This window comes from Sciurus carolinensis, chromosome 8 (genome assembly GCF_902686445.1).
Source record: "Sciurus carolinensis chromosome 8, mSciCar1.2, whole genome shotgun sequence".
In the NCBI taxonomy this organism is placed as follows: domain Eukaryota; kingdom Metazoa; phylum Chordata; class Mammalia; order Rodentia; family Sciuridae; genus Sciurus; species Sciurus carolinensis.
This window is the reverse complement of record NC_062220.1, coordinates 78,610,443-78,626,179: the sequence shown is the minus strand read 5'-3', so window position 1 is coordinate 78,626,179 and position 15,737 is coordinate 78,610,443. Positions and strand designations below refer to the sequence as shown.

The window sequence follows — 15,737 nt, the reverse complement described above, 5'->3', positions numbered from 1 at the left end:
GATTACTCATTTTCTAAAAGTATAAAGTGAATACTTCTATGGTACAAATAAAGCACCAAAAATATACACACAAAATGAAAAAAATTGAGAATTATTTTTGAAATTTTTACTCTGTGAAAGCATACAAAGCTGTTACGTTTTAAACATTCATCAAAATAATCAATGTAGTTTTTGAAATTAAAGCAAAGAAAATACCTGTTCTGAAAAAAATGGGACTGTTCCAGGTAATTGGATTGTAAAAACAAAAACAAGTATTAATAAAATCTGCTAGTTTAAACCTGTTGTACTTTTAGTAAAGTGCATCTCAATTACCCAATAGCAGTCTGCTATAAAGTGAATTTTGATAGAAAACTGATGTATTTGTAGCTATTAGCTCCATAGAACTCTTTTAGCATGACACTTTAGAGGCATATGCAGGACTACTAGATTTAAAGTTTTAAGACCTAGATCCTCTATTTTCAAACTCAGAGGTATAGAGAAGCAGCAAAATTATTAACATAAGATAGGAAATGAGTCTAGAAGGGGAGAAAAATAACATTCAGTCCACCCGATTCTGAGGTCAGTAACGTGGGTGCACGCGTGAGTGTATGTGTGTGTGTGTGTGTGTGTGTGTGTGTGTGTGTACGCTAATGACAGGTTTCACTGTGGCCTGCTGCTACTTTTTTCTCTCTTCAAGCCCAAACCCCACAGTGATTCCTTCCTTTCCCATGACCTATTGCCAGACTTCTGCTTTCTTTCCCCACAGGCCTGCCTTCCTCATCCTTTGAAGATTCTGTTGTATAAAATCAGTGCCTCTTGCTTGCCTATCAGAGTGCTGTTCCGAGACCACCACTAGCAGCCCACCGAAAGAAACTGAGCAGTGCAGTAGATTCAGATTTTCCTCATGTGTACGAGTATAAGTTTATACTCTATTTATAATTTGCCTCTGCATTCTCTAGCCAACCTGTCTTGCCTGACAATATAAAATCTCTTGTTGCTACTGCCTAACTGATTATTAGTTGCCAATGGATTCTTCTTTCTAGTTCTTTCTCCCTAATGATAACTGCTCCATGTTTTCTTTACTAAAATGGTACAGGAGTGACAAAAAGCAACCAGACAGTGGGAAATTGAGAAGATTCAGAGGAGTTTAGAGAATTTTTCCTCACCATTTTATTGTCCATTGGAAGATCAATGCTAGAAAATAAAGACTTCAGTGTACTCGTAGGGAGAATAAACTAGAACTAAGGCATTCACTTCCAGATGTAACATGTATCCTCTTCCTATCATCTAGGAAAATAACTGATATAAAAAATAAGATTCGCCTTTAGATACAGTGAGAAAATCCAAGAACATGCAGTAGCTCCTAAAAATAGATTCCAACAGAGAATGACATAATGTCAATAACAGAGAAATAGGATCAGGGGATTAAAGATACCCAGATCAGGAGCCACCACCACCAATCCCTGCTGGGGTTGGTCCAGAGCTCAACTACCATGAACAATAACAAGCAGCCTTTCAAGATTTAGTGCTGTCCTTACAAGAGACTGTTTTCACTCAGGGCCCTCATTAATCTTGTGCATTCACCCTGAGTCGAATCACGTGGGCGAGCTAAGGTTAAGAGTCTGTTCTTGGGGAGCTAAATGCTTACTTGTGAGGTAAACTCACTCATCCGTGACCCTGAGCTACCAAGAGGGCAGTGAAAGAAATAATTTAGGAAATTATGCCCTGGAAGTTTCCCTTTATGAACGTGTGAATCTGTCTCCCAGCTTCAAAGTTACCACATTTAGGAAATAGTTCTCTGTCTTTCTAGACAAAAAAAAATTGCATTTTTTCTTCCTTCCTTCCTTCCTTCCTTCCTTCCTTCCTCCCTTCCTCCCTTCCTCCCTTTCTCCCTTCCTCTTTTGCTTTTTAGAGATAATATATTTGCTCTTTTTTTTCTTAAAGTGAGTTTTGAGATAAAAGATTTTTAGGGAACTGTTTTGAAATTAACCTGTTTCTTAAGGAACCACTTTTAAATTAAATCATTTTGTAAAATTATTCTAAATATTAAATTTCTTAAAGACACTACAAAATCAATTAGCTGAAGACAGGTTTGTACAGTTGCTGAACACTGCAGTTCTCATTAAGGATGCACAGTGTAAAGGGTTAGGGAGGGTGGAGATGGAGGGCAGAGGGGTTTGAACAGTAGAAATGAAAGCAAATCAGGGGCAAGTCCAAATGAGAGGATGTATATCTACCCATGTCTTCATCATAGGTATGTCTTTGCATTAACTGTTACCTCTGCCTGCAATGTTCGTGTCTTCCCCTGGTCGCCTGCTTCTCATTCAGGTATCAGCTTCTGTGTCACCCACTGGTGGGGTGACTCTTGACTACACCATCCAGTTAGCTTCCAGCACACTTGATTGTTTCCACTTTACTTTCTTCTGAGCAGTCTCACTACCTGGTATGTTCTTGTTCATTTTATTCACCTCTTAAATAAAAGGCCCGCAATTAAAACACAAGCTCTAAAAGAGCAGGAATCTTATTTTTATTTTATTTTCACCCCTGAGTCCCCATGATCACCCCAGGATCCAAAAGAATGTCTGGAAGAGATTGCTTTTAATATCAATTTGAGGAATCAGTGAAAAAAGCAAATAAATAAATAAGTGTTTTGAGAAGAGTTTATTTACTCTGCAGCATAATTCTATGAATTATGGGCATGAACAATCTTTATCAAACAGAAACTGAAATGTCACCAATACAAGGCTGTAACTGAGACTATAAAGAGAGCAGGTACCCTGTTTATTGTTGGATTATTATGCCAGAACCTATACTTCAAACCCAGTGTGACTTACTAAGATTTTACTGTTACGGATGAGGTGAGCACACTAAACTTTGATATTGTTGGCACCACCAATCACAAAAGGTAACATGAGAGAAGTCAGTGATTTCTGCAAGCAAAATAACAGCAGGAAGTACACCTATTCTTGGGCTTGAAATTCAGACTTCATGTCAACAGTCTAGAAAGATAAATAAATCATCCTGGATAATCAGATAGTGTGCTTGTCCCAAGTGCAGGAAAACTACATTTAGGAAGAGAATGTTTGTTCCTGCCCAGCCTTCCAAACAACTCCAGCAATTTATCTAATCTCAGTGGTTTATGAGTTTTGTTTATCTCATCGAGGTCCATTTCTCTGACTCAAACATTTCTGTAGAACAGCAGAGATTTTCGGTTTTACAAAATGGGACTGTTCTCACGGTGCCTGTGCCCGAGGCTGTAATCTGCAGGTGCGGGCCTCCAAGATTCATGGGCAGCCATCACTGGAAAGCTGCGCCCTTCCCAAAGTGCAGGAAACAGGCTCTGAGAACTTTTCACAGTCATGGTGTATGCTTGTAATTTTTAATGAACCTACCCACTGACATATCCTTGCAGCTATTTGCACAAAGAAACCAGAACGCTTTTATAAAAATGGTAATATTTTTAGGAGATTTAGCAAAAGAAAAGATTTATTTAAAAAAAATAGGTCACACTTCTTGTGGAATGTCTGTTTCCTTTGGTTTCCAACTCTTCAAAGGTCTAAAAGGCTTATTTCAACAAGAGTGTAATTTATCATTCTCCTTTTTAAATAAAAGCTCTGAATAATAGCAGGAGCAATAAATAGTGCATAGAATAGAGTCATTTCTCCACTTTGGAGATTTTGAATCGTGTCTGGAGAGGAACAGTGCCACTATTAGAAAAAAAAATTAAAACCTCATCTTCTCCCTTGGAGGTGGCAAAGCACAGACTTTGACACCCTGGGGTCTCATCTGGAGCTTCACCTTCCATGTGACACCTTGAGCAGTTACTGAACTCTTTAAGAGTCATTTTAAAAATAGGAATAATGAAGGACACCTTGCACAATTGTTGTAAGAAATGAAATATATATTTATTTGGACATCAATAATTAACCCCATTCATTATCATCATCATCATTAAAAAGGCAGTTTTCTCATTGGCCATGACAATGAGGGCAAGGACCAAGTCAATTCCTGTTTTCTTGTCATACAGAAATAATATTAGGAACTTATTAATTTTTTTAAAAAAATTCATCTTCCAATACTGCTTCTAAGTATTGGGGAAAGAATTCAGTTGCACGTCTACTATAGAGAAAAGGAAGAAATTGGCCATTCAGACATGCCTTTTGTCCAGATTGTATGAGTTGTATAGGGAAGAATACACTATCCCCCAAATAAAGATACTCAAAAAGAGAAACATTGTTTTCTTCAATAAAATCTTACATTAATCAATCTCTGAATAAAAAATAGGTCAAGATGTGCTCACTTCAGGAGCACATATACTAAAATTGGAATGATAGAAAAGATTAGCATGGGGCTGAGGATGTAGCTCAGTTGGTAGAGTGCTTGCCTCACTTGCACAAGGCCTTGGGTTCAATCCCCAGAACCACAAAAAAAAAAAAAAAAAAAAAAAAAAAAAAAAAATTAGCATGGCCCCTAGGTAAGGATGACACACAAATTTGTGAAGCATTCATATTTTTAAAAAATATAGGTAAGATAAAAGAGCCTGTGCAGACCCAGTTTCCTCCAGACTTCTGGAGCACAGAGCACTACAACAAAAATTTTAGAGGAAATCAACACGGGATGGATCATCCTCCTGTACTTTTGTCAGGTCATGACTTTTAAAACAAAATCAAAACCTTACCATCCTTCAGCTCTCATAATAAATTTAATAAAATATGAAATTCCATCACTAATAATGTAGCAAGGACAAAGGCACACAATAAAGTAAGCCTTATTAATGGGATGAATTCAGTTTTGTGTAAAGTTCCCTGTCTTCTTTCTCTACTGCTGCCTGATAAAGACATCCCTAAAGATAATTACTCGTATGTAGACACAACTTTGGAATCACCTACGTAATCTATTACATAACCTATGAATATTTCATTTCACTCACTTATTGAAGAAAATCTTAAATGCATGTGTGTCCACAAGGTTTTTTGTTTGTTTGTATGCTTTTTCTGTTTTTTAATGAGTTTTTATTTTCTGAAAAGAAAAAAACTTAAACAAAACTTAAGTACTACAACCTATTCTGAATTTTACTCTCTAAGGATGACACTTCAGGATGCAGTCTCAAAGTCTTCCCACTTCAGCTTTGTACCAAATATCAAAGAACTCCTGCTTTCAACCTATAGGAAGTAACAAGAACTGAATTTGCCCTTCTGACTGAAAAAAAATGGAATTGTGAAACAAACAAAGCAAAAGCCAAAACAATGGTTTTCAAGATTCTGGACTTGAGAGAATAAAGGATAGTAATCCTGAGAAATGGAGAGCAAAGGAGGTAAGCCCCGCCCCACAATTGTCCAAAGTTGTTGTCTTGAGCGCTTCGGTGCTGGCACAGGGACAAGGACAGGGAGCCTAGGAGGAGCCTGATGGACTCCCACACTGGAGGAGACGAAGCTAGGATGCTAAGGAGAATGCAGCACAGTTTTCCTCACAGAGTCTCAGAGAGAAGAGGGAAGAAATGGGACTTTGAAAATCTGCAGGAAGTTTCCTTTAACTATTTGGCAGAGTTGAGATTAACATGTACATGTAAGGGAACTAAATGAGGCCAGGAAAAGAAATACCACAAAGATCTGGTAGTAACAGTGATGAGCAGTCACACACCAGAAGACACCTGTTCCTACCAGCCTAACTACAAAAGTTCTAAATTCAAGTGCATTTATTAGGGTACCCAGGGTGTTGTCTCAGTACTGGGAAGTTAAGTAGTCCAAAGTTGAACACTTCTCTAGATATAATAAACAAATCTTAAAAGCAACACCCAAGAGGACACGCCCCTTCACCAATAACTTAACTGCACCTCAGAAAAAAGCAAAACTTATAGTAGTACATAAGTATCTGGCAACCAATAAGTTAAAGTTTGCAGTGACTAATTTTCAATTAGAAAAAATTATCAGGCATTCAAAGAAGCAGGAAAATATGATGCGAAGTGAGGAGAAAAAGTAGTCAGTCTAAAATGATCTAGCACTGAAACAGATGCTAAAATGAGCAGGTAAGGACATTAACAGTCATTAAAAATGTAATCATTTGTTTAAAAATTTAAGTGAAAATATCAAAGATACAAAAAACTGGGAATCTAGAAGTGAAAACTACAGTGTGTAAGATGAAATATACACTGGATGGGCTAAATTACAGATAAGACAATGCCAAAGAAAAGATTAGTAAACTTGAAGGCATAGCAAAAGAAATTACCCAAAAGGTAATACAGAGGGAAAATGGATAATATAATAACAAAAAGGCATCAATGCACTCTGGGATAACTTTAAGCACTCAAATATATTCAGAAGTGGAATTCCCAATGGGAGGAGAACAGAAAAAGATTTAAAGGGAATTAATTCCATGATATATATAAATCCACAGATCCAAGAATCCCAGTGAATCTCAAGCACAAAAAACATAAAACTATATCAGAACATATCATAATCGAATTGTTCAAAACAAATAATAAAGAGAAAATATTTAACAAATTCAGAGTAAAGATACACATAATATACAGACTAACAAAATATGAGTGACAGTAGATATATCATAAGAAATGATACAGGCAAAAAGAGAATTAAACATTTAAGGTGTTGGAAAGTTACTTGAAAAAAACCACAAAGGTGGCATTATTACAGATTCTGTATCTATTACAAAGATAATAACATAATTCAGCCTTTTCAAATTAATTAGACAACCTAAAGGAAATGGACAAATTCCATGAAAAACACTATCAATTTCACTGGAGAAAAAAATAAATAACCTGAATATCCCTGTATCTGTTACAATGATTATTTATTTTAAAACCTTCCCACAAAAGAATTCTATCAAACATTTAAAAAACAAATATCAATTCTACATAGCGCTTCTAGAAAAACAAAGAATAGATAATACTATCCAAGTCCTATATGGCATTACTCCGATACCAAATCCTATCTCGGATACTACAAGAAAACTACAGAGAAATATCCTTCATGAACATGGATGTAAAAGGTCTAAATAAAAATTAAGCAAATCAAATTCAATAATATATAAAAAGGAAATACATCATGTCCAAGTGGGGTTTAGTCCCAGAATTCATGGGTGGTTTAAGATTTGAAAAGTAATCAATGCAATTATCCATATTAACAAACTAAATTAAAAAAAAAGCAAGAACATATTAAAGATATAACAATAATTTTCCATACTTGAAATCCACAAGCCATGCACAGATACTTTGAGTTATTCCAGAATTAAATCTTTATGTGATCTTTAAAAGGAATACCTTTGCAAAACTTAAAGTGAACATTGGTGCTAGAAAAATTTGATACTACATAATAACTTTCTTGTTTCTTATTTCCAGACATTTCTACACACACACACACACACACACACACACACATTTTTAGAAAGAGAAGACAAGTGAGGCCTGGAATCCACATTTTTGTGAAAATTAATTCTCCCTCATCACTATTATAAAAATGAAATAAACCCCCAAAGACAAATATGTTAGACAATGTGGCTCAGTATGAAAACCTGAAGTGATTTACTAAGCCTCATCCAACTGTCAGGAGCTAAGTGCTTCACTTTGCTACTAAGCGGAGGTGTGAAGGCACTGCTGACTGGGTGTGGATCCTGAGAGATCTGTAGGGGCTGCGGAAAGAAAAAGGGAACAGTGGAGAGGATGTGGTTACTTACTGGCCAGTGTGGAAATATTTCAATATTTTAAATACATTTTAAAAACTGATACAATTACCCAGATATGAACTGGCTAAATATCGGCCCATGGATATTGTAGTTTAAACAGAAAACATATACCCTTCAAGTAACTGAGAACTACACCTCAGTCTAGCAATATCATGTTCTAAGAAGTAACTCCTTCAGAAAATTGGGAAGAGCATGACTCTTGCTAGAGTCAAGAGATTAAGAGTTCTCACCCCATGTGAGCAATTAGCAGCTGTGTAAACTCTTAAGTTGCTTCAAGCCTCTGAGTATCGGTTTTCTTATAGGTAAAAGGAGGGGAAAGATAGGAGAACCATAGGGAAAGATGAGGACCAGCGAGGTAAGGAGGAAAGGAAGAAGCAGATCACAGAATAAAGAGGCAAGGTGATTCTATAGAAAATACAGAATTAGGACCACATGTAAAGCGTTTCTCATAAGATTATTCTCTACAGCAAGGATGGGGAGAAAAAGAAGTTGAGATAAAAGAAACTATCCAAGTAACTATCCTCTGCTTCTCCAATAAATACGAACTCAGCCAGGATAGTCTCCAAAAATAACACATAGCCGTTCTTCTTGATTGAAGTTATATTTTTTTCTCAATCTCTTCCAAGTTTCTTACAATGTTCTTCTTTATGTAGGAGTGACTGTTGATATCCTCAACAGTCTGCCTACATAATGTGCTTATTCACTAAAGAACAGACAATATAATGGAAATAGCAAATGCAAAAACCTATGTATCTCAGGGTCATTCCTTTACTTGTAATTTACTTGTCATAAATATCTAAAAGGCATTTTATGCAGCAAATATGATTAAAAACATATTACTAAATAATTTAAAATGTAAATAAATATACAGTGAAAGGTATGTCCTTGTAATTAGACTAAAATAACTTGTTTCCCTCAGCTAAACTTGAAATTAATTTTCTCTTGGCCATGTCAAAAAACTTAGAAGTGAGGAAGGAGGAGATATCTCTCCTATTAAAAACATAAATGTGCTTCTTCCTTATTTTTGTCCTTTAATGGACATTATGTAATATAAGGGTCAAATTCTTCACTACAATACTAAATACTTGAAGTAAAATAGTTCCTTAACAAAAGAAATCTGAAAGCTCTGCTTAGACCAAATACTTTTCAAATTTTCACGTAAATGCATGGGTAAAGTAAATGTCAATTAACCATGTCTTTTAAATGTCTAAGTATTTTAATATCAGTAGCTGCATTCTAGTTATAGTACCTCAGTTTTAAAACATCATTCATTTCCTTGTAATTTCTTCCCTCTGGCCTTCCAATTTCCTTTTGAGCTGAAGGTTCTCATGTGTGGTCTTGGTCTGAAGTGAGTTTATGAGCCTTTCACTTAGATTTCTTTTTATAATAAGCTAAGATGATATTAAAGAAGTATCAAATATTAAAGTATGTTTAGTTTGACACAAAGACACTGATAGCACCTACCACAGAGTTTATCATTATTAACCAATAACCCAGTGACTAATACCTTTATTTTGTGCAACATAAAAATCAGCCTTAGTTCTGCACTGAGGTATGAGGTGTTATTTTAATCACCTAGATGTCCAAGTATTCAGTCTAGTGATTATCCAGCCTCTTCAATATACCCTTTATCTCTTCCTCCATATACATGTTTATTTCAAAGATTTTGCCTAGCAAGCAAATGTTGTAAAGCATATGGTTGCCTATGCTTTATAAACAAAGACACGCTTTCATAAATGAAAGTGACAATATTTTCATGCTATTAATGTAGTTATAAAGAGTGAAAATTCAAGTTTACGCCCTGTTAGTCCTACAATGGAGGAAAGGTATTAACATTAGAACTTTTAAATTATCAAGGACACAGATTTTTAACTTGGTGAATCTTTAGGAATTCAGAGATAGACTGGTTTGGTTTATCTGGAAGCAAAACTTCCAAAAATTCTACTCTTTTTTTCTTATAGTTTTTTAAGTGAGACTACAGAACTGGTAGTATACTGTATTTATACACTTTCTTCAAATTAAGTTTCATAGTTCTCTACTTCCTCCTCCCCACCTTTTGTGATATCCTTATATCAAATGCAACTCACAAATGAAATATTTACAAAAAATTAAATACTATTATTTTGTAGATCTTTCAAAATACAATGAAACCTTCCCTATTTAGTTGGTTAAAACTAATGAATGCCTTTAATTGGAACTTTAGTCAATATATATTCCTGCCTAAGAAGTTTTACAATTTGTTTCTGAAGCTAAATCTTATTTTAGCTATTCTGAAGATGGACATATTTTAAACTCTTGAGATGAGTGACATTTGTTATTGATGTGATTTAAGTTGTTTCATACTATACTAGTTTCTTAAGGTTTTCAAATAAATATTATGAAATTTTTAATTAATTTAAATTATGAAAGTATTTTTAATCAGTACTCTTCATAAGTGAGAACTTGAAAAAATTAAAACAATAGTGTAACAAAGTGGGTAATTTGTTTTTCAACTTTTTCAAGTTTTTACTAGATGAAGAGTTTCCATTTGTGAAACCTGTCTTTTCTTCTACTTTGTCAATTTTTATTTCACAGTTGAATTATGAAAACTGGAGGTATGTGTCCCTGTGGCACATGGCATACACTTTTCAGTTTGGAGAACACTTGCTTTGTTTTCTGTCATATGATGAAGAGCGCGGGCTTTGGAGCAAGTCAGATGTGAATGCCAGTCTTGCAGGGATCCAGTGGCCAACAAGCTGCCCATTATCAAGGTCCTCCTCTGACAGGATGGTAGCCTTGTCTCCATTACAGGATTCCTATAAGACTAACTGAAACAAATGATCACTAGGCACAGAGCCCAAAGCCAGTCGACACAGCTGCAAGCAATCAGGACCCCTGTCCATCACACCGAGTGGGAAGCCCTCCTGTTCTGAAACCCTTGCCTCTGCCTCCTCCTCTGACTGACACACTATCTATATTTCAGACTTTCATGTTTATTCATGTTTTCTCAGTGAACTATTTTTTGTTTGTTCTAGGAAATAAAGTATATAAGACACAACCCCATTGCTATTTTTAAATAATTTTTCTCCTAGGCAGGCATAGTGAAAGACATATATAGGAAACAGGTCCCCAATAAATCCTGTGGACTGACTTCCATCTTTCTGTAAGGTGCGGTCCCCACCAGTACTCCACATATACACAAATAATCAAGCTGGAGGTCCTGGCTTATTAGCTTATGAGCACCTCTCAAATATGACAGACATGCCTCTAGAGCTACTGTGCTGAGCAGCTTAGCAGTTTTTCACTTGGCAAGAAATGATTTCCAAAAGCAGGCTGTGATTTCCAGATACTTCCTTGACTAGATTATAATTCTCTGCACTCCTTTAACTCTTTACATCTTTCCTATAAAATCAAGTTTGCACCTTCCAACCCTCGCAAAAACAGTGAATTTTTGTAAAGCTTAAAGTTACCACTTTTCTAAGATAATTTGTTTGATAAGAAAATCATTTGGAAACTTAAAAAATGTTAAGATAGAAACTTTGATAAAGACCTCTATTTACAATCTCTTATATTTTATCAGGTCAGAAGAATCTGTCGTTTTTCTTTCCTGAAGCAATATATTCCTTTTTTTTTTCTTTCTTTTTTTTTTAATACTGGGGATTGAACTCATGGGTGTTCCACTACTGAGCTATATCCTTAGCCCATTTTTCATTTTCATTTTTATTTTTTATTTGAGGATCTCTCTCAGTTGCCCAGGCTAGTTTTGAACTTGTAGTTTTGAACTCCTGCCTCAACCTCCCAAGTCACTGAGATTATAAGTGTGCACCACCATGTCCATGTCTGAAACAATATATTTCTAAAGAAGAAAGTAAAGTAAGGTAAGGGGAACAAATATTTAAAGGATTGTTATTGTCAACTTATTGTATGTTCTGTCACACAATTAAAAATGACTTTTAAAAAAATATTTATTTATTTGTCTGTTTATTTATTTATTTAGTGATACAAGGGATTGAACCCAGGGGCACTTAACCACTGAACCACATCCCCAACCCTTTTCATTTTCTATTTTGAGACAGGGCCTCACTAAGTTGCTGAGGCTGTCTATGAACTTTTGTTACTTCTGCCTTAGCCTCCCAAACTTTTGGAATTACAGGTGTGCACTATTACACTCGACTAAAAATGACATTTTTAAAAATTAATTTTTAAAAAAAACATAAAATTAATTTGTAAGTCCTTACAAAAATATACATGGTATCTTAGTGTATTATGTATACAACATGTATGTATACTGTGTGTACATTTTATATATTTTATAATTGTCATGCTTAGAAAACATTCTTTGTCAAAATAAAGTTCTCTAGCTTCTTGGCAGGCAGAGATTTGCAGACAAAATTCTTACAGTTGATGTCAAAACTAAAAGCCCAACAACGATGTCCATTCAGCATTCTCTCTCTTTCTTTCTTTCTCTTTGTGGTACTGGTGATTGAACCCAGAGGCACTTAACCACAGAACTATATCTCCAACCCTTTTTATTTTTTATTTTGATAAAGGGTCTGACCAAGTTGCCCAGGCTGACCTTACCTTGAACTTTTAATCCTCCTGGGTCAGCCTCCTCCCTCCCCAGTTACTAGTATGACTAGCTACATCACTATACCCAGCTCAGCACCACTTCTTTCTTCATTGCTAATGCTGACCAATGCCTTCCTGCAGTCTGGATCCTCAGCTTCCCCATCATACATCTATCTTGTCTTCAGTCTCTCCATTACTGACCCATGAATCCCACCTTCCTTTCATGCTTCCTTATCCTGACAAAGTTAGAAAATAATCATTTCTTTGAAGAATAAATTTGAGGGGCTGGGGATATAGCTCAGTTGGTAGAGTGCTCACCTTGCACAAGGGCCTGGGTTTAATCCCCAGCACTGAAAAAAAAGAAATTTGAAAATAGATTGTTTTTCTTTCTCAGCAGCAAGTACAAATGAATTTAGTACCTTCAAACAAAAACATTATACTTTTACCAAAACGTGAAGAAACTACAACATAATCTAGTGTTCCAAAAGAACTATTTTAGATTATGGAGGAATTTGTTTGTTCTCTAAACTAGGAAAAACAAACAGAAATTCCTCTGAGAAATGTATTTTAAAAAAAAAAGGTTGAACTAAAACTTAAAAAAATACTTTCTATTATTATTTTTTTATCCTTTTCTTAATTAAAACTAATTCATTTCATGATTTCTCTAGGTTAAAAACCAGCTATAGTCCCAATTACAGAGCTACTTTTAAGATTTGAGGGGAAATGGTTAAGTTAGCTAATATTTGGGGGTGGTTTCCCTCTTAAAACCACATGTAAAACATAGGAAAAACATAGCTTCTAAAGAACTACAATCATATCACTTTTTCCAAAATTTTGTTAATTATGTGGTATCACATCACTAGCCACAGTCTATGTCTTTACATTTCCTGATGAAAAGGTGGGCTCAAAAGAGGAAATGTGCTAACATTTAAGTATAACGTTGGTATAATTAAGCAAACACTGTCTTCTGAAGGGAAAATTAAAACGTCAGATTTATAGCATTTCATATGGTAGAGGCAACATCTTATACAGAGGGCAATTTCCATGAGTAGAAAGGTGAATATACAGGGTACAACTAAACTCAGTTTCAAAGAGGTACCTCTGGGCTAATTATGTTCTTCTATTCTGTCTATAAGCATTATGCTTTTCACATTTCTATGAAAAAAGACCCATAGTTAATGAGATCCATAAAGATTCCTTAATCAGCTTATATTGTGTAAGAGTATTAAAGTCTCCATTTTCACAACAGGCACATGAAATACACACTTTTATGATATATTACTAGCACGGGAACTTACATCTCTCTCCCCTTGAACCACCTGCAAATTTTAATAGTCATGTATCGCCAGGGTACCAGAAACTCATAAAAGTTTAACCTGCCAATTAACAAGTAGGTAAAGCTCCAGCCCTGCACCATAATTCGTTTGCTTCCAAGACATAGTCAGCAAAACCTAGAAAACATTTCCTTGGATTTTTTGCAAGGCAACTATACTCCAGGACTGATTCTTTAGCAATGTCACCAAAAACTAAAGGCACACAAACATGTATAAGATAATCACGTCTGTATGGAGTACAGAAAGTTAGTGAAAATGTGGAAGGTTAAAAATGGGTTTGGTTATCTCCAAAAAGTTGCTATGTGAAGAATTTTATTTGGAATAGGTTGCTCTTGTTTCAAATGCATCTGTGCTTTTTTAAGTGCTGTGATATGGATATATGCTATTCCATTCATTTCAGCAAGAGGCTGCCTTAGAAAATATTATATGTTTATTAGGACTATTTGCTCTTAGGTAAATATCCAAACCACAAACGATGCTCCCAAAGGCAGAACTCACAGAATACAGAAATCTAAAGAAACCACTCCAAGAAAGAAAAAGGCTCCCAATTCTTTTCTGTTACAATGGCAATGGCTTCTAAGGACATTCCGATAGGATGACTACAGGCTGTGTAAGTTTCACAAACGGCCCATTAGTGTCAAGGTCCTTGGTCTCAGTCCCAGCCCAGCTAGTCATACTAGGAATTACTACCATATTAAGAAATTGGCTATTTTTCTGAACTTACAGTACCAGGCAGAGTTATTTTATTTTTCTAGTGCTTTGTTTATGTGAACTAACCTCCTAAGAGGGAAATTAAAAGATTTATGCCAAAAAGCTAGTAGAAGTATTATATGGTGTCTGATTTTGCTGTAGCTGAGCAAAGGCCAACAGGCAGATACAAGTAAGGAAGTCATTCATTCATTCATTCTTATTTAACTGAGTGCCTCAATATCTCAGGAACTTTACCCTATAGGTACAACAATTAAAAAAAAAAAAACCTGCTTTCATGTATCGGAAATATACCAAGGAAACCCATTAGGCTGATTCTTCACTATGTTCTCATTTTAACAGAATTCATTCTTTGTAGACTCACATTTATAAAACTAATAATAACTAGTATTCATTGTGTGCTTTTTGCCAAGTATGATTCTAAATGTTCTATGTACATCATCTCATTTAATTTTTCCAAAAATTCTATGACACAAGCACTATGGAAGTATGAGTTGTCATCCACCAACAATCATGACCAAAACTCAAATTCACTCTGTTAGACTTGACAACACTTCTTATGACTTCGTTAACTCTATCGGAAAAATAATTTATGATCCAATCTTAAAGGATCTTAACTCTACTTAAAGAAAATTTCAGTGGAATTTATATATCTAACAGAAGGAAACACAATCATATTTTCTTTAAAAACTGGGGAGAGCAGCATCCTTTTCCTTAATGGTCTCCAGAGCACAGTGCCTACTGACATCTGAAAAACAGTTTTGCAGTTTACTATCATTCAATGGAACTGATGCATCCCGGTGCTCTAACATTTAACTCACAAATGCTCTACAAAGTTTCAAGAATCCAAACAATGCAATTTATTAAGTGCCTAGACACACTGTGCTAAATACTGTATGAGCAGGGGAGTTGTTTTCCGTCAGAGATCTTGCTTCATGAACTGTCCAATCACAGATGGCTGAGCACTGACTTTGAATCTTCTATTCAAACATTTTTTGGTCATTCAGACATTTTTGGATTCTTTGCTTAAATATATGTGGCCCCACCGTGAGATTTATTACAGGAGTATGAAGCCTCAGAATAGGATTGGTAGACAAGATTTTAATGTGTAACATTTTTGTCCCTGGTGAACAACTGATAGCTGGTACAGGGGATGTTCAAAGAACACTTTCCTTTGACAGAAAAGAAATGATTCTTGGTTCTGAAGAACAGATGATCAAACAGAACTCAGACTTTTTCTAGAAACAGAGCAAAGCACTCAATAAATAGGTCTATAAAATCTGAAGATTAAGAGAGCTGATTAATTTTGAACAGGCTGAGAAAGAATTGAAATCTAGAATATAAGAGAAAAAAAAGACCTTGGATTGTGGGAGAATTATACACAATGAGATCAGTAGATCTTTGTATGAAAGACTACCTATCCAATATGGTCCTGTAGTTCCTCATGTACATTTAACTGCTCACAGATAC

General features: G+C 35.3%; 1 protein-coding gene and 1 pseudogene across 11 annotated transcripts in view; one reads left to right on the top strand and one right to left on the bottom strand.

Moving 5' to 3' along the window:
• Positions 1-15,737, bottom strand: part of Hdac9 (histone deacetylase 9) — a 701,371-nt gene that overhangs the window by 392,726 nt on the left and 292,908 nt on the right. The gene's annotated exons all lie outside the window — the stretch shown is intronic.
• LOC124991997 (uncharacterized) lies at positions 4,421-4,494 on the top strand (annotated as a pseudogene).